The sequence below is a fragment of the Cyprinus carpio genome, chromosome A10, assembly GCF_018340385.1.
Source record: "Cyprinus carpio isolate SPL01 chromosome A10, ASM1834038v1, whole genome shotgun sequence".
NCBI classification, from domain to species: Eukaryota; Metazoa; Chordata; class Actinopteri; order Cypriniformes; family Cyprinidae; genus Cyprinus; species Cyprinus carpio.
Window position 1 is genome coordinate 13,283,774 of NC_056581.1, and position 21,466 is coordinate 13,305,239.

At 38.0% G+C, this 21,466-nt stretch overlaps 1 pseudogene; it reads left to right on the forward strand.

Moving 5' to 3' along the window:
- The window catches only part of LOC109053303, a 36,796-nt pseudogene extending 18,073 nt beyond the window's left edge, over positions 1 to 18,723 (forward strand).
- The last annotated feature ends 2,743 nt before the right edge of the window (positions 18,724 to 21,466 follow it).

A 21,466-nucleotide genomic window follows, 5' to 3' on the forward strand; every position in this document is an offset into this window, starting at 1 on the left:
CATCAGCGTATTTTTCTCCTACAAATGTATTTGATAGCACATCCGCATGTTTCAAAAGAGATTTTGTGCCTAGTTTTTGTTTTCTTTGAATAAATCATGTGTGACATGGAAGCTAGCGGAATAGCTTCTGTCAGTTAATGTTGGTATTATCTGCCAGCTCTACTCAATAGCACACATAGACAACGTCTTTCATCATCTCAGCGGAATGAAGGAACACATAGAGAGAGAATTATGGGCTTTCCAGGGGCCTGTTTCAATTAGGAGGTTCAACCAACTCTTGAGTTGAAACCTGAACTCTGAGTTGACTTACCCTGAGATGGACAAAACTGAGTTTTCGGGTTCAGAACAGCTGAATTGCTGAACAGCTGAAAACTGAGTTTTCGAGTTCAGTCAACTCTGAGTAGGTTGACTCTGAGTTTAGCGTGTTCACCATGACTATGAAAAGCTATGATCAATGGAGCTCCGAGTTATGATTCACCTTGGCAACAGCACCATGGTGACCCAAATTTTATTTTTCTTATTTTGTAAATTATCTGCCAATGGGCTAAGAAAAATAATCTTGTTTCTATTTGCATTAAGATTATTTTTCTTGTTTTAAGTAAAATGCACTTAATTTAGCTTCCAAAATACTCACTAAGAACAGCATTTTTTGCAGACTGAATGAATAAATGAATGAAGCAAACATTGCACTTTAAAAAGGGGAAGGAGACCGAAAGAAACTCTGAGTTTACCGAAAAAAAAACCTGCTGCTGACCAGGTTAGGTTCAAGGAGTAAGTTACCCTGGTAACTAATTCTGAGTATAAATGACCTCTCTTTCAGAAACAAGCTTGACTTACCCTGCTTTCTCAGGTTTGACATGACCCTCCCTTTCAGAATCGGAAAAACCCAGAGTTTCCCTCATTTCAGGGTTAACATACTCACTTAACCTGTTTTCACTTAACCTCCTTTCTGAAACGGGGCCTTAGAGTTTCTTATTGACCCCTTAAAATATTTAATAGAAGTTGGAGCTATGGCTCCATGTAAGTTGTTGTGTTCTTTCATTTCTCCCTCTTCCAATAATTCCCTGTCTCTCTCCACTATATCTATAAATATATATATATATATTTTTAAGAAAATGTGAGTGTTTGCTCCTTGTCTCTAATGCTAGAATCTTGTAGGTGGTTGCCAAGTTGTTTCTATATGATTTCTAAGGTGTAATATGCGTTTTTTAAAGGGTTGCAATGCAGTCGGTAGAATATTCTGGGTGGTTGTTATGGTGTTAAGGGGTTTGCTCAAAAAGGAACAAAGAGACTGAAGGCAGGCCGAGAGACTGAGAGGATGAGTGCATCAGCCAGAGGGAGGTTGTTCTAGACTAGAGCGAGCGAGAGAGGACAGAAGGAAGGGACAGGGCAGAGGAGGAGCTGCCAGCTATCTGTGGCTGCTGTGGACACAACTGGACTATATGCTGACTGAACCAGATTTTGGACTTTTAAAGACCTTGGAGGAAAAAAAAGGGATGCTCAGATCTAAGGGACACACAATTTCTTCTGCATGATGAAGTGATGAGAACGACCAGTAAGTGTAAGAACCACAGTTAGACTTTTTCTTCACATTAGTTTGAGAGTGCTGTATGTATCAAGCCTTTTTTTTTTGTTCAGTGTTGTGTTCAGAGGGAGATTTCTGCAGTCTGTGAGTGGTTTTTGTTCAGCAAATGTGTAATTTAGCACAAGTATGTGGAGAAATCCTGTAAGAAAAGGATATAATTGTTGGATTGTGGTGAGGTCATTTCCTGACCCGTCTGCTTTTATGATGGCTTATTTGGAGAGACGCTTTGTTTTTACTTCCTTATTTCATCTCTTGTGGATCTTTCTCAATGAAATGTGGTGTAAATGAATCCAGACAAAACTGAAAAAGAGATCTAAAAACCCCACACTCAAAAAGGAATCCCATTCTTAATTTTCTTCACTTGTCTCAACTTTAATGTCATTAAATACATTATATTGCATATGTGCATTAATTACTTTGCAATACATGTTATTTATAATAACAGTAATAATCAGTATTAATGTATTTGCTGTTTTAGCTTTATTGAGGCCAATAGCTAGTTATAATAATATTTATGAATAAATATGAACGTGTGTGTGATCCGGTCGAAATTGATGAATAAACTGTTAAAGAATCATGTCATTGTTTGGTTTTCAGAAATTGAGGCAAAGGAGGCATGTGACGGCTGAGGGCGGCGGGATTCCCACAGTATGCCCAAACTTTATGAGGGTAAGAAATGAGATTCATATCTATAAACATACACTCATAAAACAAACAATCGCTCATTCATTCGCATCAACAAAAAATGTCTGAAGTGTTGTTTGCAGCTGTGAGGTTAAGTGATGGTAAAAAATCAGGAATGCAGTAGGATGAAAGAAAGAGAAACAGTTTGGCTGTTGCTTTGAGTTTGAAGATCATACCTATCCCATCCCACCTCAGCTGAACAGACAGAAGCCAAACAGTGATCACGAGCTGAATTATTTTAGATTTTCCGTTTCAGACATATGGAATAAAAAATGCAATTACACAGCTGTGTGCTCCATTTGTCAGCACATTTTTTTCCTCCCTCTCTTTATCTTTTCTGGTCATTTTAGGGCCGTGGTGAGCTATTTGTAAGCTAGAGTTTCTATCCAAAGGAAGAGGTCATGGGAAAAAAAAAGTCTTCATTATCACTGCCGGGAAAATACATGCCTTTGCCTCAGTCTTCCGCCCAGGCAGCATAGGGCTCGAGCGGATACTATTCTCTCTCTCTCTCTCTCTATTCATTCCCCTGACTCCTCCTTATTATACTTACGTCAATGAGTGATAAAATGTCAACAATTCTATATTTAATTCCGTGTAAATTCTGAGCTTGGCTCTCATGAGAAAATCATAAAATGGTAGAAGCTCTATTTGGCATTGTGAAGTCATTATGACATAAATAAAGAAATCCCAGATTCCAATGGGAAAACACCTTAGTACACATCTTTATCCATCTTTCCTCCTTTGTGCTAATTATTTGCATTTGTTTGATTGAGATCGAGGGAGTTGGGCGATAACTTCTGGTTCATTTTCGGAGCCAGTCTGCTGTGTATAATGTAAGCAGTGAAGGAGCGTCTGCCAGAGATTACGTTCGATTTATATGAATTACGCCACAGCTGCAGTGGATCTTTGTGAGCCTCTGAAGAACCTCCGCAGATGTCTGGACAGACGAACCCGAAGATTTTAATTGCTTATTAATCACTTTTCATTTTAATTCATGATTTTAATTTGCTTTATATGTCTCTGTATGAAAATAACATTAAATAACATGCACTTGATCCATGAGTGAACTTTCGTGATAACTCACTCTGAATATATGGGTTACATTACACCTTTTGAACAGGACAGAGAAGTGATCTGCTTTCTGTCTCTGCCTGCAGATTTCCAGTTTCCCATTGAAATATCTGCCGTCAAGAGGGACCATGACTTTCTCGACAAAGACCTTGTGGAGCCTCTTTGCCGGTAAGATTCCAAATATCTAGATTAAGATTATCTCAATAACTTGAGATTCTTTAGATTCAGAGTCTTGCATTCTACAGGATGGAACTTGATAACACCGTCTTTACTTAAAAACGACAGCTGTGAAAATCAGAGGCTTTTACTGTCAATCACTTGTACTCTGATGGCCATGTTGTGTTTTGTCCATTTATATTGCACAATACTGAATATGAAAACTTTAAGGACAACATGAAATATTTTTTTTCCGATTTACTTTTGTATTTAATTTTGCTTGTCCTAGTTCATTCAATTTATTTATTTTCTATTATTAATACGGCTATTTTTATGCAGTATTTATCTATATTCATAAAATCCATTAAGACTGTGTACACCCTTTTCTCCAAAAATCATTTTATAAGCAAATTTTATTTTATAAAATGATTTTATTAATTTTATTAATGGTTTTTATTAATTATGTGATTTACTTGAATGTATATACTGTATCTATATATATACAAAAAAAAAAAAAAAAAAAAAAAAAAAAAGCTTTTTTTTCTTCTTCTTTCTTTCATGAGCACAATGTGTTTCAGAAACTTCAGCAGTTCTTTTTTAAGACCAGTACACAACCACACCAAACCCGCAGTTGGCGACCCCGCTTCTGTAGCTGTCTGACCCATGTCCTCCATAAAGTCTGTCCCCCTCCCCGTCGCTTTGATCCCTATTGCAGCTCCCGTGGAGTCCGCTCTGATGTCCCTCTCAAAGGCCTGAGGGAGCATGGGGGGTTTGGGGCTGAAAGTGTAGGGCTACTAACAGATGGTTGTGTGCGTTTGTGTAAAACAAGGCTCGGGGTTTGAGGTGTTGAGGGTTTCCAGCAGGTTGTCTCCCTGTCTATGCCTCTAATGACAGCGTTAGTGAGGTCTGACAGCTTTACTGTCAGAGAATACACACACTGTTCTTAAAGACAGTGTCTTCTGGCATGATAATGGCGTTTCATTATCACACCACAGACATGATATTTATGCATATTTATGTGCCATCTGGGCCCTGGATGTTTAATTAGGGATCTTGATTGAAAGATTGTGTCGACAGACAGCTGATTAACCATGCTGATGTCATGACGGAACATTTTAAACGTGTCAAAAACAACAGGTCTGGTTTTATAGGTGAAATAATAGCTTGTTTGTGTCTGGAATGGATATAAAGCCTGAGGGGGTCTGCAGTCTCTTGTAAAGTAAAGAAGATGTGTGTGTGTGTAAAACAGGGGTGGAGAAAACCTCTTCAGGGGTGAAGATCAGTCAGATGAGAATGTTAAAGGGCACTATAGGGTAAGATCAAAGGGGAGGTGGACGAGAAGGTGGATTGCCCACTCTCTCGCGCTCTCTTTATCCTGGTGTTTTTTCCTTCTGCGGTCCAGTCAGAGTCTCATTCATTCATGGCCATGTCTTGAAAGAGATTAGAACCTACGACTGCCAAGCCATCCGTCACACTTTCCATCAGCCAATCGGCACACAGATAGTGAGAGTTTCTTGAAATCTATACCTGCACGAAGAGAGGCAAACAGAGGTTAGACGAATGTAGGATCTACAGTGGATTGTGTCTCTCTCTCTGTGGCTGTATGGTTTCTTTGTGGTGGAGATGAGAGTGACGGATGCATCAGTGACCGTGTCTTCTCTCTTCCAGTCGACTCAACACTCTGAACAAGTGTGCCTCCATGAAACTGGACGTGAGCCTTCCCAAGAAGAAAGTAAGTGGCTGTTTAATTAGTTCTTTTTTTTTCTTCCCTTCAGAACATTTCAATCTTAAAAGGGATTTGGGTGAATCTTATGAGAACTGTCTATATATAATATATATATAATATATATATATATATATAGACAGTTCTCATAAGATTCACCCAAATCCCTTTTAAGATTGAAATTAACAATGTAATCAATATTCTATTTATTAAAGCCACGTATGAATCTCATCAAGATAGTGTTTTTAAGCATTTTGCATTTATTCCAAAAGAATAACTCAAGGCAGTAACAATTTAAACAATATATTTTATTTGTGAACTTATGTTCAGCTATTCTTTTTAATAGTTAAATAGAATTTTTCGAATCATCAGTCATCAAAGCTCAGTAAATATTGGTGACAGACAGAGATTTACTTTAAATTTCACCAAGCTGATTACAGGGGATTTCAGAAGTAGGGGGACAGAAATGTCAATTTTATTTTTATTTTTTGGTTAATTGACAGGTTTTATTCATTTTTATTATTTTTTACCATCCCGTTGAATTTTTTTTTTTTTTACAATTTGACAACTGTATATATAAATATATATATACACATACACATACACACACACACGTATGCAATATATTTGTTTCAGGATTTTTTGATGGACTGAAAATTCAAAAGAACAGCATTTTTTGGAATTGAAATATTTTGTAACATTAGAAAAGGCTTTACTGTCATTTGCTTAATAAAAGTTTTTTTCTTTAAGTCTTACTGACCCCAAGCTTTTTAACAGTAATGTATATATGATTTTAAAATTCTGAAGATTTTAAACAGAAAAAGGTGTCATTACCATATTGCATTGTATTTTGAAAACATTTAATTGTTTCCACATTAATGAGGATTTTGGAGAGAATGTCCTTCATTGTCATGAAAATGATGTCACAATGCAAAAATTCTAATGGTGTCTTTATGCAAAATACATTTTCAAATTATGAAAACACATTTCTTCACGAGATTCACCTATTTAAATGCAAAATAATTCTATACAATTATAATGTTTTTACTATTACTGTAATGTCTCTGGTTTATAGTGCCTGTGAAATAAAAATCTGTCTGTAGGGTAATTTTGTCTCTCTGGGTTTTAAAATTGATTATTTGGCCTATGAACTGCTTATAACAAAGCAGATTATATAAAAAGTCAGTCACTGGAATTGATGTTGGCTTTCCACATAGAAGCGTCAGTATAATCTTCAGTTGAGACTCTCTTACTGTTTACTCAGGGGTTGTATTTCAGCCTAATTATGATTGTAAGCTGTGAATCTTATTCAGTACATCATTTCTGACGCTTCTGCTGACGTCTCAGGCATGTGAAAGGGGTCTTTGGGTGTTGCTGTCTTTAACACAACCAGCCGGTGATTTGATACCTATTATGTTCGAGGCCTCTTGTTTGGATGATATTTGAGAATTCCCCCAAACCAGTTTGTATGACATTTTTTAAATACCATGAGGCTCTTTTGACATCATCACACTTAAAACGTATGAGGTCTGTTATATTTTAAATAGGAAATGGGTTGTGAAGGTACACAGGTTCAGACACATACAATATTAGGAGAGCCCTTCACAGCTCTTTCCTGTGCTGTGTGAGCACATGTGCCTGGGCTTTACTAACTACAAAACAAATTGTTAATATCTCTACAAAGAAGCCTTAATGTATGGAGACAGATTAGTCTCAAATATAATTCATGCAAAAAACACGATTCACACATGCGTAGACAATTTCACATGCATGAAACCTAATTCACGTACACACACAAAAAAAAAATCACGTGCGTGAAAAAAAAATATATATTCACAAAAAGCAATTCATATGCGCAAAATAAAATTATATATTCATAAAATACATTTCACAAATGCAAAACACAATTCGTAGATATACAACTGTGCACAAACCCTTTGAATGTTTAAAATGTACGAGTGTCTGAATGTACAAATCGTAATTTACTACGAATCCACTCGGATTTGTGTGTGTGTGTTTTTGAGACTTTCCTGGCAGAGCTCTCTTCCCACGTGGGTCTGTCGTACTCTTTAGCCAATCAGATGCGAGCTTACCATTCAACCAATCATATCATAAGCCACTGAGAGTGCATTCAAGGAGCACGATTCTGTGCACCTTTTGCGCAATATGGATTAATTAGAACGGAAATTAAGCCTTTACATCAGTAATCCCATAGACAGTAAAAGAAATGGACACAGCGACCCAATTGGAACTCAATTGAGACAAGTGAAGCCCATTTTAGCGATTTTTAGAACTTCCGTTTCTGACGCAGACTCAAACTAAACTTGATGACGTCAGCAACCTGTCTGACAGATGTAAATCTTCTAGTAGCTGTGCGTGCAAACTGCCATCGTTAATCTTGCAGAGACGGCGAGCTTGAGCGGGGAGTAGGGATGGGCGATATGGGCTTAAAAATGTATCACGATAATTTCTGATATTTACTGCGATAACGATATCAATGACGATAATTTAGGGAATCCTGTTTTTTTTAGAGAAAAGTATTATCTTTCCTAGTTTTTACCCAAAATAGGGTTGTTGTGAGCAGTACACACGACTATTTATTTCATACTGGAAGCCGGAGGGCGCCCTTGCGCAGAAACTCCACATATGCACAGTAGAAGTAATGCTCCAGGAAATCACTGATATGGACAGAGGTATCCAGTGATCGCTGTAGCTGAATAAAACACAGATAGAGAAATATTGACTGAGGAAACCTGAAGACAATAAACACGCGATTGCACAAAATACATGGTCTGTGTTCTTCAAGCAATCTTGGGTATTTTCATAAGAATAAAGTATATTTATAATGCAATGGTAATCGACATAGCCTTTATCACTGTATATAATGCTATAAAATAGTATGATTTCTGCCTTATTCTGTGATACGAAACCACATCTGATCTCAAAAATAAGTTATTTGAAACCTGTTATGAAGTTAATATGGAGAAAAAGCACGTCAATATATAATATCTTTGTTGGACAACAGGTTTGTAACCGACTCATACACATGTAAAACTGTATTGCACACGTGCTACTGTAGTACATTTACTCAAGGCTCAGACCGATTTTTGTCGCACTGTACAGTGTTATCCAAACCTGTTCCAGATTGTAGGAGGAGCTGCTCAATTTCACGTCCGCATTCCTTCACATCACTCCACACAGTCGCACACAGAAATGTGTCATCAACTAGACTTTATCGTTATTATCGTGGGAAGACTAATTTTTATCGTGGGGAGAATTTTTACCGGTATATTGCAAACGATAAGATATCGCCCATCCCTAGCGGGGAGTTCTTTGGCGTGAGTGAGCAGAAGTATTCTGATTAATTATTTTGTATAGTATTTTAAAATGTAACGCCAGGGCTTCTATGGGCTTCTCTCTTGACGTCTGCCCGATTGCCTGCGAGCTTCTGAATGCACTCTCGGTGGCTTATGATATGATTGGTTGAATGGTAAGCTCGCATCTGACTTGGCTAAAGAGTACGACAGACCCACGTGGGAAGAGAGCTCTGCCAGGAAAGTCTCAAAAACACACACACACAAATCCGAGTGGATTCGTAGTAAATGACGATTTGTACATTCAGACACTCGTACATTTTAAACATTCAAAGGTTTTTGTGCACAGTTGTATATCTACGAATTGTGTTTTGCATTTGTAAAATGTATTTTATGAATATATAATTTTATTTTGCGCATGTGAATTGCTTTTTGTGAATATATTTTTTTTTTCACGCACGTGAATTTTTGTGTTTTTGTATACGGAATTAGGTTTCATACATGTGAAATTGTTTACGCATGTGTGAATCGTGTTTTTTTTGCGTGAATTATATTTGAGACTAATCTGTCTCCATATTAATATCCCATTGTTTCCATCATCAAGTTAAAGGCACAATATGTAAGAATTATTTATTAAAATATCCAAAAACCACTAGAACAGTGTTATATATCTTGCTGACATGTGTATGTACATTATCCCAAATGTTTCGAAGAAATGTTTAAATCCCAGAGAAATAAAGCAATTTTAACTAGATACACGGTCATTATTGTCATTGTGTCGCCTGCCAATGATGTCATAATCCCTCGATTTCCGCTTTTGTTTTTTAGAAAACATGGAAACAACAAAAACTCTTTAATATGTTGTGCGTTTTAAGATGACAACTCCCATGATTCCACACTCAGTCATGGTGTCATCAAACTACGCCTTTATCTCTTTGTTTATTTTGAATACACGCCCTCCAGCGGTGAAAATTACATATTGTTCCTTTAATCAAAAAAAAAAGCTGATTTTCATATTTATATATTTAGATTTAAATATAATAGAGAAGGATAGGTTATTTGTTTAAACAGTGTTCATATATAATTGTGTATTTAAAATATATTTCTTTAAATAGTGTATACACTTTTAATGCAATCATAAGGGAAATGAGTAATGCAATCATAAGGAACAAAAATCGGATGCATATTTGTATATTAACTGAAAAAAATTGTTTGCCATGGTGTTGCTAGGTGATTGCATACTGACCCTAGTGAAAACAAGGTACCCATCCCCAAATCTTAGTGATATTTCTCTATGGAAGCATTCACCCATTTTATCGTCCACTGAGTGAGAATTTTAAGTCAGTTTTAGTTATACTACTAAATAAGGACTATATTCTATATCTTTAGTATAGGAACACTGAAATACTCAAAAAACATGTCAAACTAATTGTATTCCTGTGCTTTTTTGGTGCATGCAGAGTGAGGACTCTGATGAGGAGGACCTGTTGGCCATCAGTAATAGATGGACGTTTGAGTGGAACAGTCGGCGCTGGTCACGTCTGCAAGACATCGATTACCTCCTGGGTAGAGCAGAGGAGCGGAGCCCCTCTGAGGTGGGTGAGGGTCTGCGGACCACTGTGAGCAGTGAGAGCATTCTGACAGACCTCAGCGAGCCAGAGATCTGCTCCCTGCACAGTGAAGACTCTTTGGCTGCCATGCCCAACTCTGCCTCGCTCACCCCACTGCACTTGCCCAGAGAGCTGCCTCATTACGGTTCACTTCCTGCCAAGAGCAGACGACGTGGACGCACACGCGCCAAGACTTCCCTGAGGAGGATGGAAACGCTGGGTCGGACGTGGGGGCCATCGATGGGTCGCTCTGAGCGGCGCTCTTTGGTTATTAGCGGCCCAGTTCTGCAAAGCGAGCCAGAGGCGCTAAAGACTCTACGATGTTTCAGATTTTTCAATGGCGGGCAACTAAATGCTGAAAACATGCCATCAGCTAACAACTGCCCAAATTCGCTGGCCAGCAGTGAGGCTAGCAGCCAATCTGAGACCAGCGGTAGTGCTGAAAGCACGCCAAACATGAAGGGAAGTGTATCAAAGTTGTATCCTCCTGGTAAACGTGCAGGCATCTACCTAGAAGACATCGATGTTCTCGCCGGCGCTCCCCAGAGGAGGAGACCGGTCGAACGGAGCCACAAAAATGAGTTCCGCTCCTATGACGAGCTATTGGTGCACATCCCAAAAGATCACAAACCTGGTACCTTCCCTAAAGCGCTGTCGATTGAGAGTCTGACGCCAGCCAGTAAGGAGCACGGAAACTGGAAGGTTCTGGATTCAGAGCCACAGCCATTCAAGTGCAGGAAAGTTGGTGGGAGGGAACTCCGGCCTGCGACACGCTGCTGCCTGCGAGGCAGCAGGATCAGTGTGTACGATAACGTACCTGGCTCACACCTGTACGCGAGCACGGGGGACTTATTGGACCTTGAGAAGGAGGACATATTCCCACATTTGGATGATATTCTGCAGCATGTGAATGGCCTGCAGCAGATCGTGGACCACTGGTCCAAAAAAGTCTTGCCGGAGAATGAAGGGGAGGGGGATGGTGGCAGGGGGCGGGAGCAAGAGATTATTGACAGCCAGTCTTCCAGTCAGATCACACTGGACTTTGAGGGGACTTCTGTAATGAAAGGGTTGACCACACCAAGTGACGGCAACAAGGATGGGCTTTCCTTAAATGAAACGGACACCTCCAGCACCAGAGAGAGGAGGGACTCAGGGGTGGGGGCTTCCCTGACACGACCACGGTGAGACTTCAGGATGGCTATACTGAGAGGCACTTATTAATGATAAGACTAAAATAAGACTTTCTTCCAAGAAATCACATATACATGTCTTTCTGCTAACTTGAATTTTTATACTTTAGAGAACATTAAATGATCTTTTCATAATTAGATTTACATGAATATATCATGTTGCTGTTGTATTTCTAGCCTTAGATGGCCCAGCTTCAGGATGTCAAACCTCCTCGGCCAATCAGGAATGTCGCTACAGATATCCAGCCAATCAGTGGGCCAGCTTAGCTTGCTGCAGAAGTTTTCTTTATTGCATCTCACTGCTATTATGGAGAAATACTCCATGTCCAACAAGCATGGGTGGACTTGGTGAGTTATCTAATATGTTGATTAGTGCTCAAGAAACATTTCTTTTATCAATGTTTGAAAACAGTGTTAGAAATGGTAATACTACATTTTTAGGATTATTTGATGAATAGAAGGTTTGAATGAACAGCATTTATTTGCAATAGAAATCTTTTCTAAAATTATAAATGTCTTTGTCACTTTGATCAATTTAATGCATCCTTGCTGAATAAAAGTATTGATGTTTTAAAAAAAATCATTCTGACCCTAGACTTTTGAACGGTATATACTGTTGAAGCAATAAGATGAATCAGTCATGGAAAGTCCCTGTGGGATGTGTTTGGGGGATTGGTATCTCCCCGGTTACGTGAGTTTTGTGTTAAAACTCCAGAGCTTGTGGAACAATCTCATCCTGCCATCTACATCACAGTTCTGCCTTCATTCACACTCCTCCTTGCATTATATATAGATTCTTATAGCAGATCCTACACACAGATAGACTTTATACACACTTACAGCCATAAACTGATCTCCTCTTCTCAGTACTGTGTGTATATGTTCTTAGGTCAGTGCCAAAATTTATGAAGAGAATGAAGGGACCAGACTACAAGGATAAGATGGTATTCGGTGTTCCTCTGATTGTCCATGTTCAGCGGTACGGTCACCCTCTGCCCATGAGCTTACAGCTAGCCCTGCGCTTTTTTTAAGGAGCCAGTGTTTGGGACCAGGTACACAGTTTCATTCACATTTGCAAGACTGATTATAAGGTTCAAAAATTGATGTCCAGCCACTGCTCCATTCCTAAAGACAGATAAGCCACACAAACCCTAATAGTGTTTGTTTTTCTTCCTGTAAGTTGATGTCTTAGTAATTCAGAATAAAATGTATTCGCTTCATTTTGTTTTAATGGTGCATTATTACTATTGCTCCATGTTTAGGGTTATGTTTTTGAACAAATGTTTGTGTTGCGGTTATGAATGATACCACAAACTGTGTGGCTTGTTAAGTCGAGGAGTGATCAGACGATTTTGGTCTGGCAGACAAAAAAATGAAAAAAGTTTATAAGCGCTTATAGAAAGAGGGACCCAAGCCATAGACCAGAACATCATAGAGACTTTGAGGTGGGATGTTTTGACTTGGTTCAGTAAAGCTCCGGTCATGTTAGCAAAATGTCGATAGTGTCCCGATGCATGATGCACCATGCATACAGAGGTCACTTTCAAATCAAACATAAAAATAAGCACACATGACCAACTTGAACACAAGTGAAATCTTCATGGGAAATGTTTTTGCCCTTGTAAAACTCTTAATTATGAGGCTTCCTATTGAGATGAATGGATTTCGCCAGCTAAATTTCACTGAGAAACAATGAATGAAACCACAACTTCAGCAGCCACCCAAAAAAATCCTAACAACCACTTAACAGTAACCAGGCTACCACCCACAACACCCTAGATTCACAAGCACCACTCACATTTTATGTAAAAAAAAAAAAAAAGACACTTTTCTCATTGTTTCAGGTGGGACTTTTCCGTAAATCCGGTGTAAAGTCTCGTATCCAGGCTCTGCGGCACATGTGTGAAACCTCCCCACAAAATGTGAACTACGAGGATCAGTCATCGTATGATGTGGCAGACCTGGTCAAACAGTTCTTCAGAGACTTGCCTGAGCCTCTCCTCACGAGCAAAATGGGCGAGACCTTCCTCCACATATACCAGTGTAAGAGCATTTCCTGTCTGTTACCCATATACTGTACTTCTTACAGTGCTTTCAAATCCCTAAAACACTCTATACAATTGTCTACCCAGATGTCCCTAAAGAACAACGCTTACAGGCGGTGCAGGCAGCTATCATGTTAATGGCTGATGAAAACCGTGAGGTCTTGCAGACGCTGCTGTGCTTCCTAAACGATGTCACTTCCTCTGTTGAGGAGAACCAGATGACCCCAATGAATCTGGCGGTGTGCCTCGCTCCTTCTCTCTTCCACCTCAACATCATGAAGAATGATAACCTGTCGCCTAGGTAACAGTTCCATTTTTGCACATTCCAAACATGTGCTCAACTTACAAAAGGCTTTCATTATTATATAAGAGCTATAGCAGGATATGTGTGCTTTGTCATTAAGTCTCCAGGGCCTTGAGGTGGCGTGAGAAGGCGTGAAGTGTTTTATTAACTCAACATACAGACAACTCCCCCATCATTGTGTTCACTCCCCCATTCATTACTAGACACAGAGCAGACACCTGGCCTGAGGGCCAGAGACGGGAGGAGGTGTGGAGAAAAGAGAGGGGTAGTTTAGATTAAACTTACTTAAGGCCCCGATATTCTCAAACGAAATCGAAGAACGAACTGATTTGACGTCATTTCGAACAAAATCAGGCCGAAACAAAGTTCGTTTTGGCAGTTCGAAAAAGCTGGCCAAAGCGAACTTTCTGGGGGAGTTCGTTTTAGCTCCTAAACACCTTTGAGCTACCCTTGGTCCGTGGCGGTTACACAATCGGTGGGTGTGTTCTGAAACTCCACCTTCTTTGACGTGAGATTTTTCTCATTCCATGGAAGTCAGGCGGCAGGAGAACATCTCCAAGTCACTAGCAACATAAATATACTGTGTCGAATAGCTGAGCTGCCACAAATATATCCTCACCTGTACAATCCCTCGCGGAGAGACTTTAAAGATTCAGAGAAAGCATTTAATTCCTAGAAAGAAATTGCAATGAAGCTTATGCAAAAAGCGACGTAGAGAAACATCAGATGCAAGTTTTCCAAAGCCACGAAAAGAATGAAAGGAAAGAGTAAAGATATAAGGTAGCAAGTACCAAATACATGTGTTTCAAATAAATGTTACACCATACTGCTGCTGCTGCTGTTCTTTCAGTAAGGTAAACAATAAATGAAATGCCACAGGAACATTAACCTTTGTTTTTATCAAATCATGACCACATAAAATTTAAAAAGGTGTAATAATTTTTCCAGTTTAATAAAATAAATGAACACTAATAAATAAAGTAGCTAACAGGCTTGTGTTATTGAGAGGACTCCAATTTTTTTCCACATCGTGCTAAAGTTCTCAGACTATGATCCATTCACACTTAAAGGACTGATTATAGAAATGGGAAGGTTCTTTTGAATTGCAAACTAGACTCTGAACTGCTGCTAATCAATATTTTTTTGTCTGTAATCTGACCATCGGTACCCATCTCACACCTAGATACACCATCATTGCATCGTTGTTGTGTTTAGGGCATACGCGCGAGCGTTGCGAGTCATGTTGACATTAATCTCCACCCCGCCTCCAGCAGTGCGGGGTTGTCTGAATGTTCAAAAACAGTATACCGTCGCTCAGCCTTTTTCGAACTTCTTTTTGCCCCCAAACAAAGAACGAAAACAAACTTTGCTTAAAGTATATCGGGGACTTTAGACTGGCCTGAAGGGGGTGGGGGCATCATGAAACTTATCAGATGTTTTGGATCTTCATATAAATGTATAAAATGCGCCATGATAGATGGTTTTCATTGGTTTCATTTTCGTTTATATGTTTGTAGCTACAAAATGTTTTTAAATATTATAGATCACATGGAAGCTCATGCATATGATGTCTTCTGTTGCATTCAGGTCTATTCAGAGGAAGTATGCCACTGGACGGCCAGACCAAAAGGACCTGAATGAGAACCTTGCGGCCACTCAGGGGCTCGCGCACATGATTGCTGAGTGCAATAACCTATTCGAGGTACAAGATGCATTTTCTGACATGCTTGCCGTGAGATATGTGTGCATTGAGAAATTGTGGTTGTTTTATAATCTCGTGTGCAGAACAAGTACAAAAAATTCACCTTATTATTGTAATAACTTAAGACTTGGAAAAAAGTTTTCGATTTCAAATCATTTAAAAAAAAGATTTCTATTTCAAATAAATGCTGTTCTTTTGAAAAAAAAAATCTTCATAACAACCCCCCCACAAAACATAAAATACAATATAACTGTATAATCATTAAGAAGTAATGTTTCTTGAGCACCAAATCAGTATTTTAGAATGATTTCTGAAGGTGACACTGAAGACTGAAGTAATGATGCTGAAAATTAAACTTCACCTTCACAGTAACAAAAAAAAATTAAAAATTAAAATAAATATAAAAAAAAAAAAAAACATAAATAATAAATAACAATACACAATATTACTGTTTTACTCTATTTTTCATCAAGTAAATGCAGCCTTGGTGAGTATGAGAGACTTTCAAAAACAAACAAACAAAAAATCTTACTGACTCCAAACATTTGAATAGTAGAATAAATATTCTGTTGGATCATTACTCAGTGTTAGAGGACAAGAGGAGACTTCTGTTGAAGTGTTTTTTTTTTATTTTTTTTTTTAATGTGGTTTGTGCAGATTCCTCAGGAAATGGTCTCTCTCAGTCCAGGAACTCTTACATGGAAGCTGAGCTGCTGGCGCCCTCTTTGGACGAGCTCTGTAAAAAACAGCCGCAACAGGACGAGGAAGAGGAAGAAGAGGAGGAAAGCACATGTCGCTCTTATCTGGAGAGCTTGATACAGAATCTGATGAAAGAGACCAAAGACAAGACCAAGGGATGGGTGACCAGATCAAATGTTGACAATACAGAGATATCATTCAAAAAGGTAATAATTCATGTATTCATTCATTCATTCATGTTATATGGAATATATGGTTTAAATATTTACTTTATAATAAAACCCACTATTAGTTTCATAAAAATAGAGTATGAATTGAAACATTTATTTATTTTTCATTTATTTAGAATAATTTTTATTATTAAATCCTCTTAACATCTTGATTTTACATTAGTAAATGGCTCATGAAAGTATAAACAAAACAAGTTTGGATAAATAATAATATTAATATATAAAAAATGTAAACGGAGACATGGTAGAGCATGGTCCCATTTATTGACAACCTAAGGTCGAATCTGGCTTGTGTCATTTCCCAACTCCAATTTCCTGTCTCCTCTGACTGTCCTATCCAATAAAAGACCAAAAGCCCATAAAATAAATAGAAGTCTGAGGGAAGTCTGATGTCTCTCACAGGTGGGAGACGGGACCCCGTTGAGACGCTGGCGTGTGTCTGTAGAGGTGGAGGCTCCTCCATCTGTGGTGCTAAACCGCATACTGCGAGAGCGCCACCTGTGGGACAGTAACCTGCTACAGTGGAAGGTTCTAGAAACTCTGGACAAGCAGACAGAGGTGTACCAGTATGAGCTGAACAGCATGGCCCCTCACCCCAACAGAGACTTTGTGGTACTCAGGCGAGTACACAACATGATCTGATACTGTGTATTGTTTACTGTTCAAGCCATGTGTCCTGGGTAGCCCATGTTTGAGGCCATTAGCAAATATCTAAATGAACTGATTACACCATTATGGCTGTAGCAAAAACATGTGCTGCATCTGTAACAAGGGCTTTTTGTGCGTCATTAAGTTCTTGTGATTCTCTGAACACCGAGGTCGTAAAAAGGTCCCACATACCCCTGCTGAACAGCTGGGCATTCATGGAATATTACTGAAAGACACTCACACTTCTCTGTGTTAGTTCAAGATAAAATGCTTTCAGCTAAGCAAATTAGACCACCCAGGTCATACCCAAAATATCACTGGAAGACTACAGCTTAACATCACTTGACAAATACGCAGCTGTGAGGTACAAACAGTAATATGATCGAAGGAAAACATTCAGCTGGAATATTGCATGTTATTTGATAATTAATCAAATTTGCACTTGGCAGACTGACACTTACATCTCTTGTGTCTGTGTAGGGGATGGCAGATGCACTATCAGTCTGTTTGCTGCGATTTATATTGGTGATGTTTTTCTTTTCTGTTTAGGACGTGGAGGACAGAAATGCCAAAAGGTGTATGTGTGCTGGTGTCGGTGTCGATCGATCATGAGGAAAGCCCACAGCTGGCCGGAGTGAGAGGAATAATTCTGGAATCACAGTATCTGCTTGAACCGTGTGGCTCTGGGAAGTCCAGACTCACACATATATGCAGAGCTGATTTGAAGTAAGTGCATTGAAAGCAATTCTTCAAGTATACACTACTGTTCAAAATGTTTGGGATCAGTAAGATTCTTTTTTTTTAAAGAAATAATAGTTTTACTCGGCAAGAATGCATTAAATCGATCAAAAGTGATACTAATAACTTGTATAATTGTTACAAAACATTATTACTTAAAATACATGCTGTTCTTTTAAACTTTGTTTATCAAAGAATCCTAAAAAAAAATATATCAGTTACCAAAAAAATTTATCAACGCTGATAAGAAATGTTTCGCGAGCAGCAAATCAGCATATTAGAATGATTTCTGAAGGATCACGTGACTAAAAACTGGAGTAATGATGCTGAAAATTCAGCTATGCTATTACAGTAATAAATTCCATTTTAAAATACATTAAAATAAAATAGTTATTTACCCCATTTTTGATGAAATAAATGCAGCCTTTGTGAGCATTATATATATTTGAGATTTTTCTTTTTAAGAAATTTGCAAAATTATTACAAAGCGTGTTTTTGCATGTCATTATGGGATATGCAATATAGATTGATGTGAAAAAAAATATATATTTTACAGTATTTTATTAAAATGCTACAACATAACTTAATGTTAAAAACGAAGGGGTCTGAATACTTTCTGAATCTACAGTTTATCATTTTATGTAAAATTTATATTTTTAGTATAACAGAAATGGTTATAATTGTCTTTAAATTGTTTGTTTTATTTGAACATAATTATTCCTCGGGTTGATTAGAATGTGCGTCCTCAAAGCATGTGTAATGAACACAGTACATAAGTCTTAATGGTTCACTAAATGCTGTATATTTGCTTGCTGTTCCAGAGGAAAGTCTCCAGAGTGGTACAACAAAGCTTTCGGCCATCTCTGTGCTAGCGAGGCGGCCCGCATCCGCAACTCCTTCCTGTCTCTGGATCCCGAGGCCCAGAGACCAAAATATGAACATGGCTACATGGAGTCAGGCATGAGGGAACTGGGATGTAGTTCAACATCAGGGCAGATGGTCACAAAAAATGAACTTTGGCGAGGAAAAGAGGGATTCAAGAGAGAAGAAAAGAGCAAATGGAACATTTTTTAATGTTTGTTTCTAGCCCCTAAACAACAACAAACTGCCATGCCCTGTTGGTTTAATAGACCGTGGATCATTGGGATTCATATTAGAGTGTTTTACCCCTTATAGGGAATTTGAGTTAGTCAGTTTATTTCATATAAATTTATGCAGCTGTTCAAAACTGCTACTTTTGAAATGGCTTTTGTTGTGTGTTTTGGGGCATATGATGAGGGATGAGAAAAGAAGGACAGAGAAAGTGTCAGAGACAGACTCCACCGTAGCTATGAAGCCATGCCTGTAAAAAGTCGTAACGCTGCTTCCTGTTGTCCAGCCTTCACCGCAGCAGACAGCTTTAACTAGCACCTTTAGAGCTTCGCTTACAACTAACAGATGTGAATGACAAGCCCCCTCACGCTAATCTAAAAACAGCAGGTCTGGTTTCATTTTATCAAGCACTTCAAGCTAAAGTACTGCATTCTCAAACCAAATATAGGTACGTTATTGTCTAAACATTATTTAAAACTCTGTATTTAGGTGTTTTATCCTCATTTGAATGAAGCTAGTGTTACAGTGACTGTATTTTTAAAATAAGGGTTGTACCCTGCTGACATATTGATGTGAAGTATTTACAAGTACATATTATTTCTAAAATCTGTTTTAAGAAATGTTTTATCATTACAATATTCATTGTCCCAGGTAAGCAATAATGTAATATCATGATAAATGGAACAGTATTGTGCTCTTTTAACAATGCAAAATGAATTAGTTAAAGATTAAAAATCACACAATATTGTAAATAATTTACAAAATGCCAATGATTGTTGCAAGTATGCATTATTCTAATTAATTATTATTACTGTCATTGTTATATGTGTTTCTGTCACACTTTACAATGTCTAGGACATGAATTCATTTCACTGCTTCTGAGAAGCATTGTCTGTTCTGGTCACAAAGCTGTACATTTACGTGTGTTTGTGTGTAAATGTGTAGATACAATTCAGGTTGTATATTTTGTACATAAATGAGGCTTATCGGCAGGTTTATCTGCTTTTATGCGCAGTTATTGTTTTGTTTTGTTTTTTCCCTCATGTCAGTATTTTTGCTTGAATTATCATTGCAAGCTGGTTAAATCAGCTAGTTTTTTCAGTGCTGTTTAGATGGAACAGTATATTTGGGTTCGACTTGAGCTCAGTGGCCGGAGAAGGCAAAATGTCTGTTTTTAAAACAGTAAACAGGGTGATTCAAGTTCCAGTCATTTGGAAATGCGGAAAATAAAAACTCAATGCCGTACTGTTTTACTGTATTTGTTGTGTGTGGGATGTAAATTGGTTTGTGGTCAATCTAAAAGTCATGTCCGGTTCACATAGAAATCGTTTTGAGTCTGGACCAAACACTGTTAAATCGGTAGCAAACGGTAAAAAAAAGTATCATAAATATAATTTCACCTCTTACCACCAGATGGCAGTATGGATGCACAATAGTGGAGTGGTATGGTCGACGTCGTCTAAGTACAGGTGCGTTTAGAGTAATACTAGCAAACAACTTGGATAGCAATTTAGAGGTCATAGAACTGTTAATTTGCTTCTAAACAGCATGGCCAGTAATTAGCAGTGATCGTGTTTTGTCTGCAGGACCCCAGCAAGTCCCAAGGGAACTATTGATCCACGCATACACGAAATTTGAATAACACGTCTTTATACGCAGAAGCACGGAAGGCAGAGGACACTCACTGCGGCCCATACATCATCATTAGGGAGCAAAACAGCAATGGCATGACTTTATTTCAAAAAAGGTCAGATTTCATAAGTAATGTCGACCATCCTTTCTGCTTCTCCTTTCTGAAAGAGTGATCTCAGATGGTGCTGTGTTTTTATTTATTTTATACATAATAATTCGTTCTGCCCTTTAATTTGATTGAACAGTGTTGATGTTTCACAGCCTGGAACGCTTTTGTGTGTGTATTTGTCTACAACATATCCTAGTATACAAGCAGTATGTTAAAATTAAAGAGAGCCCGAAAATGATGTAGGTCTACTTTTTTAACAACACCCGAATAAGTTATTTTCATGGTTTGTATGTCATAGCTCAAAGAAAACACACTTTAAAAAAAAAAAAAGGATATTAATATTTTTATTCAACAAAGATGCAATACATTGAGCAAACGTGACAGTAAAGGCTACTTTGATACAAAACATTGTCATTTTCAAATAAATGATCAAATAGAATTTACTCAAATAATCCTGAAAAAAAGTGCCACGGTTTCCACGAAAATATTCAAAAGCACAACTGTGTTGAGCACTGGTGATAATAATATGAAATATTTCTTTAGCAGCAAATCAGCACAGTAGAATGATTTCTGAAAAATCACGTGACACTGAGTAATGCTAAGAATTCAGCATTGCCATCACAGGAATACATTTTAAAATACACTAAAAACAGTTGCTTTAAATTGTAAAACTGTTTAACAATATTACTGTTTTACTGTGTTTTGATAAACTAAAGGCAGCCTTGGTGAGCATAAAAATAAATGATCTTACAGATCCCAAACTTTGAATGGGAGTGTTTTTCACAGGACAGAACTTTCTACTATTGTTGAGTAAATTTTTGATTAAATACATTATAAAATGTCCATTTAATTACAGCCTGTTTGTGCAAGTCTCAATTGTCATTTTTAATAATATCATAGATATATCAGCCATGACCCACACTGCTCTCTAGAT